Source organism: Jaculus jaculus, chromosome 7, assembly GCF_020740685.1.
Source record: "Jaculus jaculus isolate mJacJac1 chromosome 7, mJacJac1.mat.Y.cur, whole genome shotgun sequence".
Taxonomy (NCBI): Eukaryota; Metazoa; Chordata; class Mammalia; order Rodentia; family Dipodidae; genus Jaculus; species Jaculus jaculus.
In genome coordinates this window covers 154,385,759-154,403,140 of record NC_059108.1, presented here as the reverse complement: position 1 = coordinate 154,403,140, position 17,382 = coordinate 154,385,759, and the positions used below count along the sequence as shown (strand labels likewise).

Sequence of the window (17,382 nt, the reverse complement as noted above, 5' to 3'; positions counted from 1 at the left end):
CTACATAGAGAATTTCAGTTCAGCCTGAGCTAAAGTGAGACCCTACCTCGTAAAACCAAAACAAACAAGCAAACAAACAAACAAAAAAAAAAAACAAAGAACAAGCGTAAGAGCTGGGGTACTTGCGTTCCTAACTTCCAGAGGCTGGGAAGTAAAAAGCTACAGAAAAGACTTCAAAATGAAAGTAGGAACTCAAACTTTAAAGATCAGTTTGAAGACCAGAGAATAATAAAAAGTCATTTTCCTAAATTCAAATTTTAAAAGAAAGAGAAAGGGCCACTAGAAGAGGTACCTGAGAAATCTAAATAACCTGTAATAAGTCTTTAACATTTATGAAACCCACCCACAATTCCAATTCAACAAATTAAAAATACAAACTGAAAAAAATGGTTAAATGCTCACTTGGCTCTTTTTTAGAATTACTTCAAGAACAGTAATTCCTAGTATCAGGCAGAAATTTGAACTCGGGGTGTCTGTCCTAAATGCTATTATGAATTGAAAACTAAGAAAACCAAGAAGTGATGTGGAAAGCTTAGCTGAGTCAGCGAGCACTGATTCCATCACCGGGACACCAGGTTGCGGCTCAGATGCTCAGGCCCATGAGTAGCGTCTCCTTTATTTACTTCCAGTCTTTACAAGCATCATGAGGTAAGTAAGTCTCATCTTGCACATTTGATTTTAAATGTTAACAAATAAGACTGGGTCTACCTTAGCACTACTTTATCATATACATATTTACCTCAAAATGCTGATTCTAAGTTCTTTCAGAGTTTCCAAGTCTGTATTATCATACCCTAGGTAACCTAAAAGCAATCAGAGAAAATATTTTAGAAAAGATAGCTCATTTTTAAAAACCAGCATTAAGAAATTGGCTACTTAATGAATTTACAACTTGACAAAATTTTCATATTTAACTTATCAGAATATCCTTCATCAAATAATCTACTAGAAAAACAGTACATCTCTGAAAGAGTTATCTGTTACAATTAGTATTATGTTCTAATACAATTTCTTAAAAACCTTGTTAGTACAGTTCACTTAAATACAAGGGAGAACTCTTGACATTAAATTATATTTTCCCTCAGTAATATAAGACTTTAGACATACTTAACAAGCAATATGGTGAACCAGTGAGCTTCCAGGTTCAGTGAGACGCCAACTCAAGGAAATAAGGTAGAACAACAGTGAGGAGGAGGATGCCTAACTTCTTCACAGGATGGAGGGAGGGAGGGCAGGAGGAAAAGAAAGCTGGCCAGCTGTCAGGGAGGACTTCCACCGCTGCTGCAAAGCAAGGGAACTCAAGCAACCTGCTGACTGCATGCAGCCAGAACAAGACATGGAGGAAGAAGGCACAGGATTCCGTTGTACGGATCCTGTAACTATGTGCATACATTATCTTTGTCACTTTCTATTGGTCACACAGGTCCTATAACACAGCACCTGTTCTCTACTCCAACAGAAATTTCCCCACAACAGCATACTCTCCCTTATAATAAATCAAATTTGTTCAATATAAGCATCCACTTTTCCTGCCTTCCTAAAACCACTGATACAGAGCTATCTGTTTCCTGAATTGTAATTCCTATAACTCCATATAAAGTCCTTTTTATACTTCCACAATTTTTAAGTTTGGATTTATAGATACCCATTAGCTATATAAATCACATTTCCTTCTGTCTTCACCATCTCTTTAGCAACTGCCAGCAATATATACCACAGTCTAGGCTAATGCAATTCAATAATAAAACTTTTCTTTCTTTTCTACCTTTGTGTAGAGAATTTCTAGGTTGGATGAATTTTTAAATTATATTTCTCCAACATTGGCTTTACGAATTTTTTAAACACAGCCCAGTTCTCAAGTAATACCAAATAATAAAGTTCTATTTCTTGGAACAAGACTAACCCTAAAACATGTTCCCAACCCTGAGGAAAGGAAGTTTAAAATAAAGATGGCACTAAATAGGCCCTTTGCTACATTAATAATGAGCCCACACATCCAAAGGGCCTTCAGAAGTTAACAGCCTCTACTTCCCTCCCTATTTGGAATGACTTAGGACAACAAGTTGCAGCAGTCCTCAGTAGCGTCCCAAGTCAGGCTGATGCTCTAGCCTCTGCTACTGGTTTAAGGTCACTCCCTCACAGAAGGCATGAAGATTGCCAACAATACAGAAAGCAGTCCTTTTTCCGGTTCTGGTAACTTTCATTGAAAATCTACCTGAGTCAGGCATGGTGTCCTATGCCTTTAATCTCAGCACTCAGGAAGCAGAGGAAGGATCATCATGAGTTTGAGGCCAGTCTGATACTACAGAGTGAGTTCCAGATCAGTCTGGGGTAGAATGAAACCCTACCTCAAAAAAAAGGGCGGGGGAGGAGAAAGAAAGGGAAGGGAGGGGAAAAAGAAGGAAAAGGAGGGAAAAAAAAAAGCAAGCCTATCTGAATTCTAGCAAGGGATTCAGTATCAGGAAGGATCAAGATACATGTGAATCAAGACTTCCCACTAAGGTTGCTCCCATGCCTGAAAACATTTGACTAGTATGAGGATTAAATGAGACTTAATGTTACTTGGTAAAGACAACAAAATGTGTGGGATCGTGGAAATATTTAAGAAACCACATTACTACCTCTATGTAGAACCATGTCAGCATTACATTAAGAAATCCTAAAAATAAAACCTAAATTGCAATTAATCTTAAGATTCAGCATAGAAAACACAATCTCATATACAATTTAAAGCTTATAAGAAATTATACAACATCTTTAGCCAGATTAATAACATGGACAAAAAAATAAACTCTTGAAGGAGATCATAAAGTACTATTCTTAAACATGACACTTTGGCACAGTAAATAATGTGAGTTGAAGGTAATTAAGAATCAACAGATCCAGGAAGAGTTCCCTGCCTTCCTTGGTTCTACCAAAAACAAAGACATTTTATTTCCCAACCTGTATCAGAGGGAGGAGATCAATACTTGTAACAGCACACAGATACATCCTCAAGATTACTAAATAATCCTTTATCTACCACTAGTTCCCTCTACATACTTCCTCAATAGCTTTCTATACCTTCCTAGCACTAAAAGCCAAGCCTGCTTGCCACTGTTATCCCATACAATTTGTTGAGTTTAGCTGTAACAGTGCATAAACTTCTGAACCAAAGCGTTTTCTTTGGAGTTTCACTTCTTGTCTCTGAAGGCAGGTGTACTTAAAATATTAAGATCAATATCATTCTAAACCTTTTCTTTCCTCTTAATCTGTCTTTTGTCAGTTTAACTTAAATTCCAGAAATAAAATCCAAGAGTATAGAAAAAAAAGTTTTACTCTTCTATATTTCCAATTACTTAGTCAATAGGAACTTACATTATAATTAAAGTTAGATAAATAAAATAAAAAATATGGTACATAATTTGAAGTAAAATAAGCCATTTTCTATCTATGAGTTCACCTTAAAACTACCCCCACCCAAAACTAACCCACAATAAACATAAGTACATGCTACTTGTTGACTAGATGCTCTAGCTAGGTATCACTAAGACATTTTTCACTGAACTCTTTGACAATGAAATGCTGCCTGGCTGGTCAAGAAATAAGACCAAATGAGCAAGTGTCACAGAAAGACAAGCAGGACAGGAACAGTCACTACATCACAGTGGGTCATATCAGCACATCAAGGACTCACCAACTATTGCTCAGGGACTACACATTATAAAGAAAAATTGAGGCCAAATTCAAGAGGCTAATGAGGAAGAAAGTGGGATAATTTCATGAATTTGAGCATTATTATCTTCATACTGTTAAATACAAACTTCAATGTGTCAGATCTGTCATAACTTTAAATTCTTGCATATTAATCTAGCCTACAGCACTGCCACAAAAATACTTAAGACACTAAAAAAGCACTCCCTCCACATTTCACTTTATAACATCAAAGCAATGCATCTCACCCCTCAAATCTGCATGTCTAAGAATAAGGGAAAATTGTGACAAACCATGATTTTTTTTTTTAATTTTTTGGATTTTTCGAGGTAGAGTCTCACTCTAGCTCAGGCTGACCTGGAATTCACTATGTAATTTCAGGGTAGCCTTGAACTCACAATAATCCTCCTACCACTGCCTCCCAAGTGCTGGGATTAAAGGCGTGCCCCACCACAGCCGGCTCATGACATTTTTTTTAAATGCAACTCAAATCAGTCAGGTGTGGTGGGGCACGCCTTTAATCCCAGCACTTGGGAGGCAGAGGAAGGAAGATTGCCATGAGTTTGAGGGCAGCCTGAGGCTACATAGTGGATTCCAGGTCAGCCTGTACTAGAGTAAAACCCTACTTCAGGGGGGAAAAAAAAAGTGTTTCCAGTGAACAAAAATATGCATATTACGACATTAAATGATTTGCACACATGCATGGAGGGTAATTCATGTTTGTGCAGATGCCAGGTGTGCACACTCCATGCATGTGCATGCTAAGGCCCAAGGAGAACGTCTGGTGTCCTCTACTGCTCACCTGTGTGTTTCCTTGAGATGGAATTTCTCCCTCAATCCGGAGCTGCAGGGTTTTAGGTTAGCCAGCTCCAGTGATTCTCCAGTCTCTACTTCCCACAAACTGGGGTTAGAGACATGTGTGGCCATGCCCAGCTTTTTATGTGAGCTCTAGGACTCCAGCCCAGACCATCTGAAGACTTCTGAGGCCTCATGCTTGAGCAGAAAGCTCTTTCAGCAGCTGAGCCATATCCAGCAGAACACTGTATTTACAGTAATAGCAGGACTGTGTCACAGTTAAAATCTAAAGGAAGGAAAAGGCAGAGGATGGAGGGAATAAAGAAAAATCATCCAAAAAGTAAAGATGGAATTATTACAATGAATAATTTAATTTTTCTTTAAGCTTTGCACTTTAAATTTCCCTACAATATATTAGCTTTGGAAATAGAAACTATACTTTGAAACTGGGAGTGGTTCATGTAAAGACAGGGAGTTATGCATGTGTACATGTATATATACATGTTTGTATGTGTAGACACATGTGCATGTGCAGATGTGTGCATGTGTGTAGGCCAGAGGTGATGTCAGATATCTTCCTCAATCACTATCTAACTTACTTTTTCAGACCTTGAGCTGGAGTTCCCCAATTCAGCTGGTCTAGCTGGCCACTAAGTCCTGGCAATCCTCCTCGCCTCTGCCTCCCCAGTGCTAGGATTACATCTGTGCACCACTGAGCCTGGCTAATGTGGCTGCTAGGGAGGCAAACACAGGCGTCCACGTACTTACAGACCAAGCCAGCTTCCCAGCCCAAGAGCAATACTTAAGGGAGATCATTTTGGTTTAGGTAATACAAAAACAAAACACTTTCTCTCTTGAATCAGTAACTGTGATTAACATTTTCCCCTACAACTGTCATTGTATGACAAATTCAGTTTCTCTTTTTCTGTCCTTTTCTAGTAACCCAAGAAATTTCTGAATTTTTCTAAATTTGTAACAAAAATGTTTTTGGGTTTTGTATGGTTTGGTTTTTGGCTGTTTGAGACAAGGTCTCATATAGGACAAGCTGGCCTCCAACTCACTATGTAGCCAAACATGACCCTGAACTATCGATCTTTTTGCTTCTACTTTCCAAGTGTTGGGATTACACGTACGTGCAACCATACATGGCTCCACGTAGCATAAACATATTACATTTAAATTTCAACACAATGATGTCTAAAATTAGATTTGTCCAAAAATGAAATTGAACACAAGTCAAATACCATTATAACAAATCCATCCATCCAAACTGTCCATATGAGAAGTATCTAGGCTGCCAGCAAATGGCCTTAATCTTGGAATACTTCTCAGAAACAATACCCCAACCCCGCTACAGCACAAATACCATCCACCCTTTCCAACTACCCATAATGATGCCTACTCTGAAGTTTTGTTTTGAGGGGTAATCAGTGGACCAGTAGCTTTCAAGTGAGTCTACATCTCGGCATCTTACTCTTAATTCTACACATGGGGTGTCTACACCACCCAGATCAAGGTATAGTTATTGCAACTACTTTAGCTACCATACTTCATGATTTGATTTGATTAGTACCTTACTGTAAACTCTCTTTTTAAGCACTTTGTTTGTTTATTTATTTACTTGAAAGAGAGAGAGAGGCAGACAGAGAGAAAAATAATTGGGTGTGCCAGGGCCTCCAAACACTGCAAACAAACTCCAGACATATGCACCACTTTGTGCATCTGGTTGTATGTGGGTACTGGGGAATAGAACTCAGGTCCTTAGGCTCTTCAGGCACACACCTTAACCACTAAGCCACCTCTATAGCCCTGGTTAATGTAAATTCTTAATGGGGACACCATCTGCACTGCAGTAAGCCACACTAATCCACTGTCACTGCTGAACTAGAAGCTGAGAATGCACTTTCTGGAAGTGCAGTGGAGGGAGGAGAGGTACACCGTCATGGCAGAGCTCAGGAGGCAGTACAAGGGATGCTGTGGGACAGGAAAACTGTAAATTCAAGACCCAGCTGGGCTACATACACTCTTGTCTCAAAACAGGAAAAAAAAAAATTCTTGCTCTAGCCTTAAATTAACACCTATTAAATTAAAATAGCTTTTTGTAGTTAAAATGCAAAACTCAATTTAGATATCTTCTACTTTCAAAAGACTTAAAACAACCCAAATTATCACTCAAATTGCCTCAACAAGTTATATCTCCATCCTTAGCACACCAAGCCCAAAAGAGGGCTAGCTAGAAACTACCAGAGCTAGCGAGCTAGTACCAGTATGGTGGTGCCGTTTTATGCCAGCACTGAAAAGGCTGGGGCAGGAGGACACCACGAGTATGCGGCCAGCCCAGGATACAGAATGGGTTCTAGGTCAGGACAGCTTCTAGCTACTAAGTCACCTCTACATTAGGGTCAGTGATCCGAATCTAACCTTAAAGATACCAGGAAGCTCTTGCATGTATATCACAAAGTTTTCCTGCCAAAGTTACAAAACCTGAATCTAATCATGAAGAAACAAAACCAAATCTGAGATTCTTTTTGAAAAACAACTGGCTTGTATTCTCCAAAAATGTCAGTATCAGAAAAGGCAAATGCTAAGAACCTTCCAGATTAAGAGGAGGAAGAGAGGGCAACCAAATGCAATGCACAATCCTGTACTGAGTCTGCACAAGCACTTCTCTATCTAGATGAAGCGCTACTGTGACTGTTCAGAAACATGAAGGGGCTTGCACACAGCAAAACAAACTAGGGGCTTTGAATTCATCACAGCAACTACAACGCCCTGTTTGACCGCTTCATATCAAACCGTCAACTCAGATAAGCATTTTGTGACAGTATTTGGGGGTTAGACCAGGCAAACTTGCAGATGTATACGTAGCAGTGATTTTTTTAATATATAATTTATTTCTTATATATTTATAATACATTACACATACACACATACATTTGAACAATCAAACCATGCTAAATACAGTTTAGGAAAAACGTTCTCTCCACTCTTTCTTGACCAAAACATGATCCCAAGTGATATGTGCAAAACAACAATAAAAATTTCTGGAATCTTGCAAATGTTCAGCAACAAAAAAGCTACATGTTTCTTGGAGCATGGTAGCACACACCTGTAATCCCAGCACTTGGGAGGCAGCGGAAGGAGGACCACTGTGAATTCAAGGCCACCCTGAGACTACTTAGTGAATTCCAGGTCAACCTAGGTTAGAGCAACACCCTACTTCAAAAAAACCAAAAAAAAAAAAAAAAAAACTTTTTAAAGCTACATGTTTACAAAGACTTAGTGCCAGTCTTTGTAAAACAACCTCTTCTTTCCAAAGTCTGTAATAAACATTCCCACAAGGAAAGTACTCTTTAGCAAAGACTTCACATACTTTACTGAAGAAAGACTGGAAACTAAAGTCCAGCCCAATAATTCTTCCCCTAAAGACATTAACAGGGCTCAGAAGCCTCATCTTACATTAAGTACAATTCAGGATTAGTTTTCTTTTACATATTGCACATAAATACCTTTTTAGGTTATTCTATTATTTGTGCCACCAGAAATCTGTCTTGTCCTTAAAATAATCACATTCATGATTAGTCTAAGATTGAATTTGTTATATGTAACATGTACACGTAAAATTTAAAATTTGTTTATTCCCCTCTTTAATGTTTAATTATACAATATACATAACCCTGAAGGAATGGGTACTATCGGTACAGGATTATTTAGGAACTATAACTGAACACGTGAGGGTGTCCACTGGATTACCTGCTGTTTGCTATTCTGACCAGATGTGAAGCTGAAACAGTCTCTGGGAGATTCTCATCAACAGCATTTATGAAGCTGGACTGATGCAGAGACAAGAGATTGGCTTATCTCCAAAAGACCCTGCCACCACTCGTGGCTTTAGCTGTTCTAGCCATCAGCCTTACTTCCCAAGGGCTATGGTCCTGCTGTCCTCCCCAAAACACCTCAGGGCTCCATCAGTTCCATGCATGTGACCACTACTGTCATTATAGGCAAAGGCAGTTTTGCCTAGATCTCATCCTTGGTCTCTTTTCCCCATCTGGAACAGAGGAGGCTGGAGTATGGGGCATTTCAAACATTACTGACCATAAAGTATTTGGAGGATTTAGTACTGTGAGAAAATTAAAACAAGTTGAAAAAGTTTAAAGTGACTTCACCCCAATTATAAATTTAGCTCATTGGATATAAAGCCACTGCCACTGGGTTTTGCTGTTGTTTTGAGACAGAATCTCACTATAATTGCCAGACTAGCCTTGAACATGCAATCCTCCTGTCTCAGCCTCCTAAATGCTGGGATTACAGGCATGTGCCACCATGCCCAACTTGAATATAGGCGTTATTATTATCATCCATACCTAATTAGGCCAGACTGACTGGCTAGCCAGCTCCAATGAGCCACCTCTCTTCCCCTCCCCTGCTGGGATGAAAAGTGTGTACTGCAGCTTTTCATGTGGAATCTAGGGACTGAACTTAGGCCTTCAGGCCTGTGACACAAGCACATTACCTGAGCTATCTCCTCAACCCTGACCACAGGTCACTTAATTCACACTACTGGTTCTATTCCATCAATTACATTTTTTTCCCTGGGACATTCAGAATTTTGTCACTAAATTAACCTATTACTTGTGAATTGAATGAATACCATAGCCTAAATTAATTGCCTATACCTTCTATAATCTTGAGTAAAATTATGTGCATGTACATGCATATTTTTCTGGGGAATAAGATTCATGTCTTCCATCTAATCAGGACTCTGCAAAGTCTAAGAACTATGGTCTGCATCAAGTGTAAGAAGCATACAAAGAGCTGGCATGTCTGAGGTAGTGTTGAATGGGAGGGCTGTTCATCTACTCCTCACACATGAGCAGGGTTATCTGAAAGACAGAGACAATTGGGGCACTGCTACACTTGGCATCACTGTTACACAAACCCAATTAAGACAGCAAACCCAACATAGGCAGACAAGCCCATAGAAAACTCATCCAAGAATAACTGCTCTTAAGCTCTATTTTCTTTGTATCTTCCACTGTACAACTGGATTTGCATTTCAGTATTAGTAATTTAAGGAGTCCTGGTATAATCTAGCTACATTAAGAATATAGCAAAATACTCTGTAAAGCACTTAAAGAAAAACAGTATCACCTAAATGTTATCAAACACAAGTAATATACCAGAACTGGAGTACAAGTTGTTTCCTCACAAACTCAAGAGGCAGACAGTTTATAGGAGGAAGGTGAGACCCAAAGGCTGCTAGATGCCCAGGGCTTCCCAGCTATAAACTAGAAGAGTCTGGATTGAACGGTAGTCCTCCAGCTGAACACTTGCTCTTAAACATCCCTTCAATGCTATGATAAAATATTAATTGAGCGAAGGCAGTTCAGCAGGATGAGGAAAAAGAGGGAAAGTTGTGGGCTAACCATGTTCACTTCTGCACTGTTCCCAGGTAGGAAGACAGTTCCTGGTACCTCAAAGAGCTCAAAGAACTTTCCTGCATCATCTGAAAGGTCAAACTTTTAGTCATGCTGGCTTTCGAACCCAGGGCTCCATGTATACTAAGATACCCTCAACCCAAAGGTCACATTTTAAACAAACAACCTGCTCTTATTATTTTATTTTGAAATTCTGAACTGCTGACTTTCTAATCCTGAACAGGATTTTTGAATGTTTTTAAATCTTTACTGCACACACTGAACTGTCACCTAAGTAAAATCAAGGTTACCTGTTTCAATGATGAAAATGTCTACAATACCAAACTCCACATGTTCTAGCAACATTCTCCCATGATTCTTGACACTGTCCCAGTCTGCAATACCTCATATAGAGAAGCACACAAGGCAAGACAGTTGTCCACAACCAAACAAGCAGGGCTGGTTTTCAAAGCTGTACCACTAAACAGTGTTATTCTCCACAGCACAGTTAAGTAAACTTTTTTACTCAGCAGAACTAGGAGCTCTTTTAGGCCAGGCACTGTGGTGGGCAGTGACTATGTATGAAGTACTTAATTTTTTTTTAATTTTTTTAAATTTTTTTTATTTATTTGAGAGTGACAGACACAGAGAGAAAGACAGATAGAGGGAGAGAAAGAATGGGCACGCTAGGGCCTCCAGCCTCTGCAAATGAACTCCAGACGCGTGCGCCCCCTTGTGCATCTGGCTAACGTGGGACCTGGGGAACCAAGCCTCGAACCGGGGCCCTTAGGCTTCACAGGCAAGCGCTTAACCACTAAGCCATCTCTCCAGCCCTGAAGTACTTTTTTTTTTTTTTTTTTTTGGTTTTTCAAGGTAGGGTCTCACTCTAGTCCAGGCTGACCTGGAATTAACTCTGTAGTCTCAGGGTGGCCTTGAACTCACGGCGATCCTCCTACCTCTGCCTCCCGAGTGCTGGGATTAAAGGCGTGCGCCACCACGCCCAGCTGAAGCACTTAATTTTGACCATTCTCTAAACCCTCACACAGCCAAGTGCATTTAATGTCACTATGTTTCTCAGAACCCAAAATCCAGTAGCTGAAGCATCCCATGCCTTATGTCTAGTAACAGCCATGTGACATCCTCAAACAACACTCTCTTAGTGACAGTGTGTAACTGAATGTTAAGTTAGGAGTATCAACATAGATCAAAACCTTCTATTTTGGGGGAGGGTGGATATCACCATGGGATACTTTTTATAATCATGGAAAATGTTAATAAAGTTGAGAAAAAAAACCTTCTATTTCTTTAGCTACACCTAAAATGTACTGCTTCTCTATATATTCTTTATCAGCTAAATACCAACACATTAGCATTTCTACTTTTAGAGTAACACATACTCCTAAAGACGGCCAAAAAAATGACTATTTGGAAAACTCTGACTGCCTCTCTACTGCCCACAAGAATTCATTCCTTGATGAACTGTCATATGGCATCAGGCAGAGGCTGAAGGAGACAAGTGACACTTCCAATCCAGTGAATAGAATGAGAACCATGCTCCCCTATCATACTAAGGCACTTCATAGTTTCTCCATAAGGCAAGTGAAACTGTTTCCCTATCATCTGCTAGTGTGCAGTGTTTCCTCCATACATTATTGATGTCACTTTGTACAAGAATCCAAGCCATCAGTCACTAGCCACACAAGAGATGTCTGACTCTGCTCAGCTGGCATGCTTCCTTGCACTAAGCAATGCAACTTCTGATGATCAGTTTTAACTTCTCTTTTACCTTACAAACGAAGAACACAATAAAATCAAAACACTGTACTTAGATTCAGGCTGTGAAGTTGTCTTGCCCAAAGCTCCTCCCCTAAACCTCTCCCTCCAAATGCTATCCCCACAACCTTCATTATTTTCAGTCCTCTAGAACACCTTCCTATTATTGTAAGCACTTAAATCCTTTCTTAAAGTAAACAGATTATAATTTTTAAAACTTCTTAAAATGTTCTAAAACTACAGTCTGCAGAAATTCTTGGTATACACCAAGAATCAGAAAAGAAATGCTAAAAGGTTCAAGCTTCATAGACTAAAGAGACAGAATACTAAGGAAATAAAAGAACATGGTCTATTTAGGAAGCTGTTAAGTGCTTAATGAAGAAAATATTCCAAAGAAACCTGTCAGTAAAAGCCAGCATAATACACACACATCTGCTGGCTTTCAGGATGAGCTAAATAAACTCTTGAATGCCCACAATGCAGACCCCAAGGTAAACAGAATCAATCACTGGCTCCAAGCTCCTATTTGCACAGGCTAAGCAGAGACCATAAGAGCATCTTCCTCCCACTGCACATCACTCTCCCGATCCACAGAATGAATTCAATGATAGGAATCCCTACTTGCATGTTGTGACAGGAACCAGACCTACAAATGAGTAATTCCAGCTGGGCATGGTGGTGCATGCCTTTAATCCCAGCACTTGGGAGGTCCAGGTAGGATTGCTGTGAGTTTGAGGCCAGCCTGAGACTACATAGTGAATTCCAGGTCAGCCTAGTCTAGAGTGAGACCCTACCTCAAAAAAAAAAAAAAAGAGAGAGAGAGAGAGAAAGAAAGGAAGGAAGGAAGGAAGGGAGGGAGGGAGGGAGGGAGGGAGGGAGGGAGGGAAGGAAAAACAGTGCTGGGCATGGTGGCACACACCTTTAATCCTGGCACTCAGGAGGCAAAGGTAGGAAGACTGTCATGAGTTCAAGGCCACCCTGAGACTCCATAGTGAATTTCAGGTCAGGATGGGCTAGAGTTGAGACCCTACCTCGGAAAACCAATAAATAAATAAATTAAATTAAATAAATTATGGGCTGGAGAGATGGCTCAGCTGTTAAGGCACTTATCTGCAAAGCATTAACGACCCAGATCCAATTCCCCAGTACCTACATAAAGCCATATACACAAAGTGGTACATGTATCTGGAGTTCTGTGGTGGCTGGAGGCCCTGGCATGCCCGCCCTTCCTCCCTTCCTTCCTTCCTTCCTCCCTCTCTCCCTCCCTCACGCTCTCTCTCTCTCTTCCCTGTCTCCTTCTGCATGCAAATAAGTAAAATATTTTTTTAAATGAGTAATTTCTGGACTTCAAGAAGACTTTAATCTTTTACTGACACAGAGGAAATGTCGGTAGGAAATTAACAGTCTGGAAGAATCCCTAACCCAGTGTTTTGACAATTAATAAAAACACTTGGGTCTGGAGAGATGGCTCGGCCATTAAAGGCACTCGCTTGCAAAGCCTATCAGTCTGGGTTCAATTCCCCTGAAGCCCATGTAAAGCCAGACACACTAAGTGAAACATGCATTCAGAGCTTGCTGCAATGGCAAGAAGCCCTGGTGTGACCATTCTCTCACTCTCTCAAATAAATAAATAAATGAATAGCATATTTTTTAAAAAAGAACATTTTTTTAAACAGGAAGAAAACAACCTGACCACTTTGGGCACAGGCCCACAAGAAGGAAAAGCAGGAACTAGGATGAACATTTGCATACCTATGCTCACAGGGTCAGAACATGGAAACAAGGCTGAGGAGATGGCTCAGCGGTTAAAGGAGTTTGCTTGCAAAGCCTGCTGGCCCAAGTTCAATTTCCCCACTAGCTATGTAAAGCCGGATGCTCAAAGGTGGCTGGAGTTTGCTTGCAGTGACAAAAGGCTCTGGTGCCCATGTGTTCTCTTTCTCACTCATTCTTTTCTCTTCCCCACCCCAATAAATATATTTTTAAAAATTTTCAAAAGCCCAGCATGGCCATGCATGTCTGTAATCCCAGTCTGTAGGAGTTAAGGTGAGGAGACCTGAGAATGGCTGTGACTTGCTGACCAAAAAAAAGACAGCTCTGGGTGGAGGAGAGACCCGGTCTCTAGGAAGTATGCCATTAAGAATAAGTGGATGTGTATGCATACACACATCTACACACAAAGAAAAAGATGGAAGCAACCCAGGAAGCCACCCCCAGGTAAATGAATAAACAGATGCTTCGGCACTGCCAATGGCACTGGGGTCCTACAAAGTCATCCGTAAACTGCAAACAGAAGTGGGAAAGGTGTTCATAAACCTATGCTGGCAAATGTCCCAGGTTAGCAACACGGTGCACTGCACAGTACACTTCGTTTACCCTCAGGGTCGTACAGGCTGACCTGGGGCACAGACATACCAGCCCAGGAAAAGCTCACAGTTCAAAAACTGAAGTAGTTTCTATTGAATGTGTATTGCTTTCACACAATCTTAAAGTGCTATAAGCTGGGGACCAACCATCTGTATACAATGGAATGTCAGTCAGTCTTAAAAAGAAAGGAAACTGATAGACAGTATGACATGAGCCCTGAAGGACCTGTACTAACTGAAAGAAGCCACCCAAAAAATACAACTATTGAACGATGTCACTTCTATGGAGTTCCCACCATAGTCCGATTCACAGGGAAGGAGAGCAGACTGGCAGGTACCTCGGGAGAGGGGGAATGCGGAGTTAGTGCTGGCACAGGTAGTTTTAGTTAAGGGAGGTGAAAGTTTGGAAATGGGACAGTGCTGATGATTGCAAAACAACGTGAATGTCTTAATGCAACCACACTGCACATTTTAAAATGGTAAACATCATGCTTACTCTATAACATTTTTTAAAAAATCAAGCTGAAATATTTAGATAAGCAGAGGTCATCTGAGCAGTCAAGGTTAGACAGAGGTTCACTTACTCCATGAGCAGTAATTACAGATTTATTACACATTCTAGACTTTTCCTAAAATCCACCTCCAGGAGCAAAGTAATGCAAAAGCCAGGGACTCTGAAGCAGACTCCGATTCAACCCTAGCTTTGCTGTATCTAGATTCACAACCTGAGGCAAACACTGAGTACTGTTTTCTGCCTGTATAAGGACAGTATCACATGACGTATGAAAAGAACCTCACACACCTTGACACACAATAATGAGGCTTTAATGAACGTCTCCTCACCTTCTGAGCCACAGGTAAGCATGCTTAGGTCATAACTGAGAGAATGTCTATAAAAGATCTACCTTCTCAAATCAAACAAGCACCTTACATTATCAGCCTGTGGTAGAAAATAAAATCTCAACACCATATCCTCCTTAAAAGTAGAACTGCCTATTATGTAATACCACAAAATCACTACCTAAGTCAGGAGAGTCAGGCCTGGTGGTACGTGCCTGTAATCCCAGGACTCAGGAGACTGAGAAAGGAGGATTGTGACGCTAAGCCCAGCCTGAGTTACACAGTCTTGCCATGTAACCAAAACTATGTATAAACCAAACACAACAACAACACGGGGCGGAGATGAGCCTTATCAAACTGTCTTCTAAAACCAAGCCATAAACCTCAACAGCAGAAAAACAACCTGGTTATTATACAACCCACACACTCAGAACTCTGGGCCCACAATGATGAGATGGCTACATGGAGGGAAAGAAAACCCTTCCTAAAATAATTTCAAGAAAAGGTGTTTTAATTCCCTCATTAAAGTTACCCACTTCATATTTTGGTGTCATGAGTAAGTTCACAAGCTTACACTGCCATTATTAACATGCTGTCCATATTACAAGTGGCCCTTAGTGTTTCTCTACACTGACAGTTTGGTAAAATAAGACTCTGAAATGGAATGGTGCGGGAATGATACACAGGAGCATGTATGGTACCCCAGGGCAGCCTTAAGGAAGACAGTGTGACAAAACACAGATTATTCCACATTCCACTTTCCAAAGATACTGGTAATAAAAAATGACTACTAGCTAGGAGGCTCATGAAGAATTCATCTTTCAATGATTTGAACGCATGGCTAGGATGGACATTTTTACTTACAAATTTTACTGTTTATACCAGTATGTTTCCATCTCAGGTAACCTATCTTAAAGCGCTTTTTTTCAACACTGAACTGTTCCCATGAACCCTTTTCTCTTGATTGACAATGCTGCTCTGGGAGGACAAGTGACCGGGACTAAGGACTCAGAAAACTCAGGCAGGAGCTGGTCACCAAGCCCACTCCTCACTCTGAGGAAGGTTTGCAATACCTGGTCATGCAAGAACACTCAACTCTTACCGTTTATGGGCACACGATTTCCTTTAACCACAACTCTAACAAAAGCAATGGCCAAGACCAACCCCCCCCCCAACTCATCCGTTCTGGTCCAACTGTAGGACCCTGCCTCCGTCCGGCAGGCAAATTCAAGGGCGGCTCAACTTTGCTAGGTGTGTCAATCTGCCGCGTCCATCTAAAACCCACACGGCTCTCTCCACTTTGACAAGGGGCCTCCTCGCGGGGCGCAGGCTTTCTGCCATAGGAGCAATCTGAGGGGAGGGGCGGAAAAGATGGCCTCGGCCACCCGCCCTCCTCACCCCTTCCGCCGGGGCAGATCGGGTCAACCTGCCAGTGACCCCCACGCAATCCGTCCATCCTTCCCAGGAAGGGCTCGGGGCCCGCGCTCCCCGCCCAAGGGGTCCACGGGGCCCGCGTGGAGAGCCGCGCCGGGGATCGGAGGTCGGAGCGGGCCCGGGGCCGCGGCTGCGCGCGGACACCTCCTCCGGGACTCAGCACCCCGTCCGGGCGCGGCAGCCGGACCTGTCAAAGCCCGCTCCGGGCGGCTCCCGTAGGCGACGCCGGGGACGGGCTCGGCTCCGCAGGCCGCGCCATCCACCGCGCCGGGGCTCGGCGTGACGGCCGGCGGCCGGCCCCGGGCGCCCACGCGGGCCTCGCGCGGAGGCGGGCCGCGGCCGGGAGGAGCCGCCTTCCCCTCCAGCCCCCGCCCAGGACACAAAGCCGCCCCGCGGGAGCCCGCCTCACCTGCAAGCACGGGACGCCGCGGGCCTTCCAGAACCATCGGACCCCGCTCCGGCGCGCGCGCGTCACAGCCCAGGCCTCCCGGCGCCGCCCGGCGCCGCCACCGCCGCCGCCGCCGCCATTTCCTGCCGCTCGCCGTCGCCTCGTCCCCCCCGCTCGCTGTCAGGTTACTCCATTCACCTGGAGCCCGGAGCAGCCTCGCGCCGCGCCGCGCTGCGCCCCGACCCCTCCCGACGGCGCCTGCGGAGACTGCGCAGCGCCCGGCTCGCCCGCGGCCCCGCGCACGGCCCCGCGGCGACGGCGCACGGCGGCTTCGAGAATGCCACCAGCGTCGAGCCGCCGCTCCGCGTCCCCCACGCTCCGCTCGCCCCGCGGCCGCCGCATGAGAGCCGGGCTGTGATTGGACAGAGCGACGGGGTAAAAGGTCAATCCCGGCCGTCCAGCCACTCCGGAGCTGGGAGACAGCGGACCCGGGCAGGGAGGCCTAGGCGGCGTTAGCGGCCCAGCGAGGCCGACTGGAGCGGCGGAGCGGAGCCGAGCCTGTGGCCCCGCGTCCTCGCGGCTCTCCGGAAGCCGGCTCGACCTAGCGGACTCTGCTGGTTCTCGGAACTCTCCCGCCTCCATCTGTGGCACCCGCTTGGCCCCCGGCCCTCTGATC

General features: G+C 43.1%; 1 protein-coding gene across 3 annotated transcripts in view; it reads right to left on the bottom strand.

The window, feature by feature from the left end:
• Dicer1 (dicer 1, ribonuclease III) overlaps window positions 1–16,808 on the bottom strand; it is a 75,554-nt gene extending 58,746 nt beyond the window's left edge. The window contains exons 1-2 of one of the 3 annotated variants that reach the window (XM_045155311.1): window positions 4,496–4,736; window positions 740–803 (exon numbers count right to left, since the gene is read on the bottom strand). The gene's annotated coding sequence lies outside the window, so the exon portion shown is untranslated. Of the gene's footprint in view, window positions 1–739; window positions 804–4,495; window positions 4,737–16,727 lie in introns of those variants that run through there. The other 2 variants (XM_045155307.1, XM_045155308.1) reach the window with 2 other exon arrangements.
• Window positions 16,809–17,382: the final 574 nt, after the last annotated feature.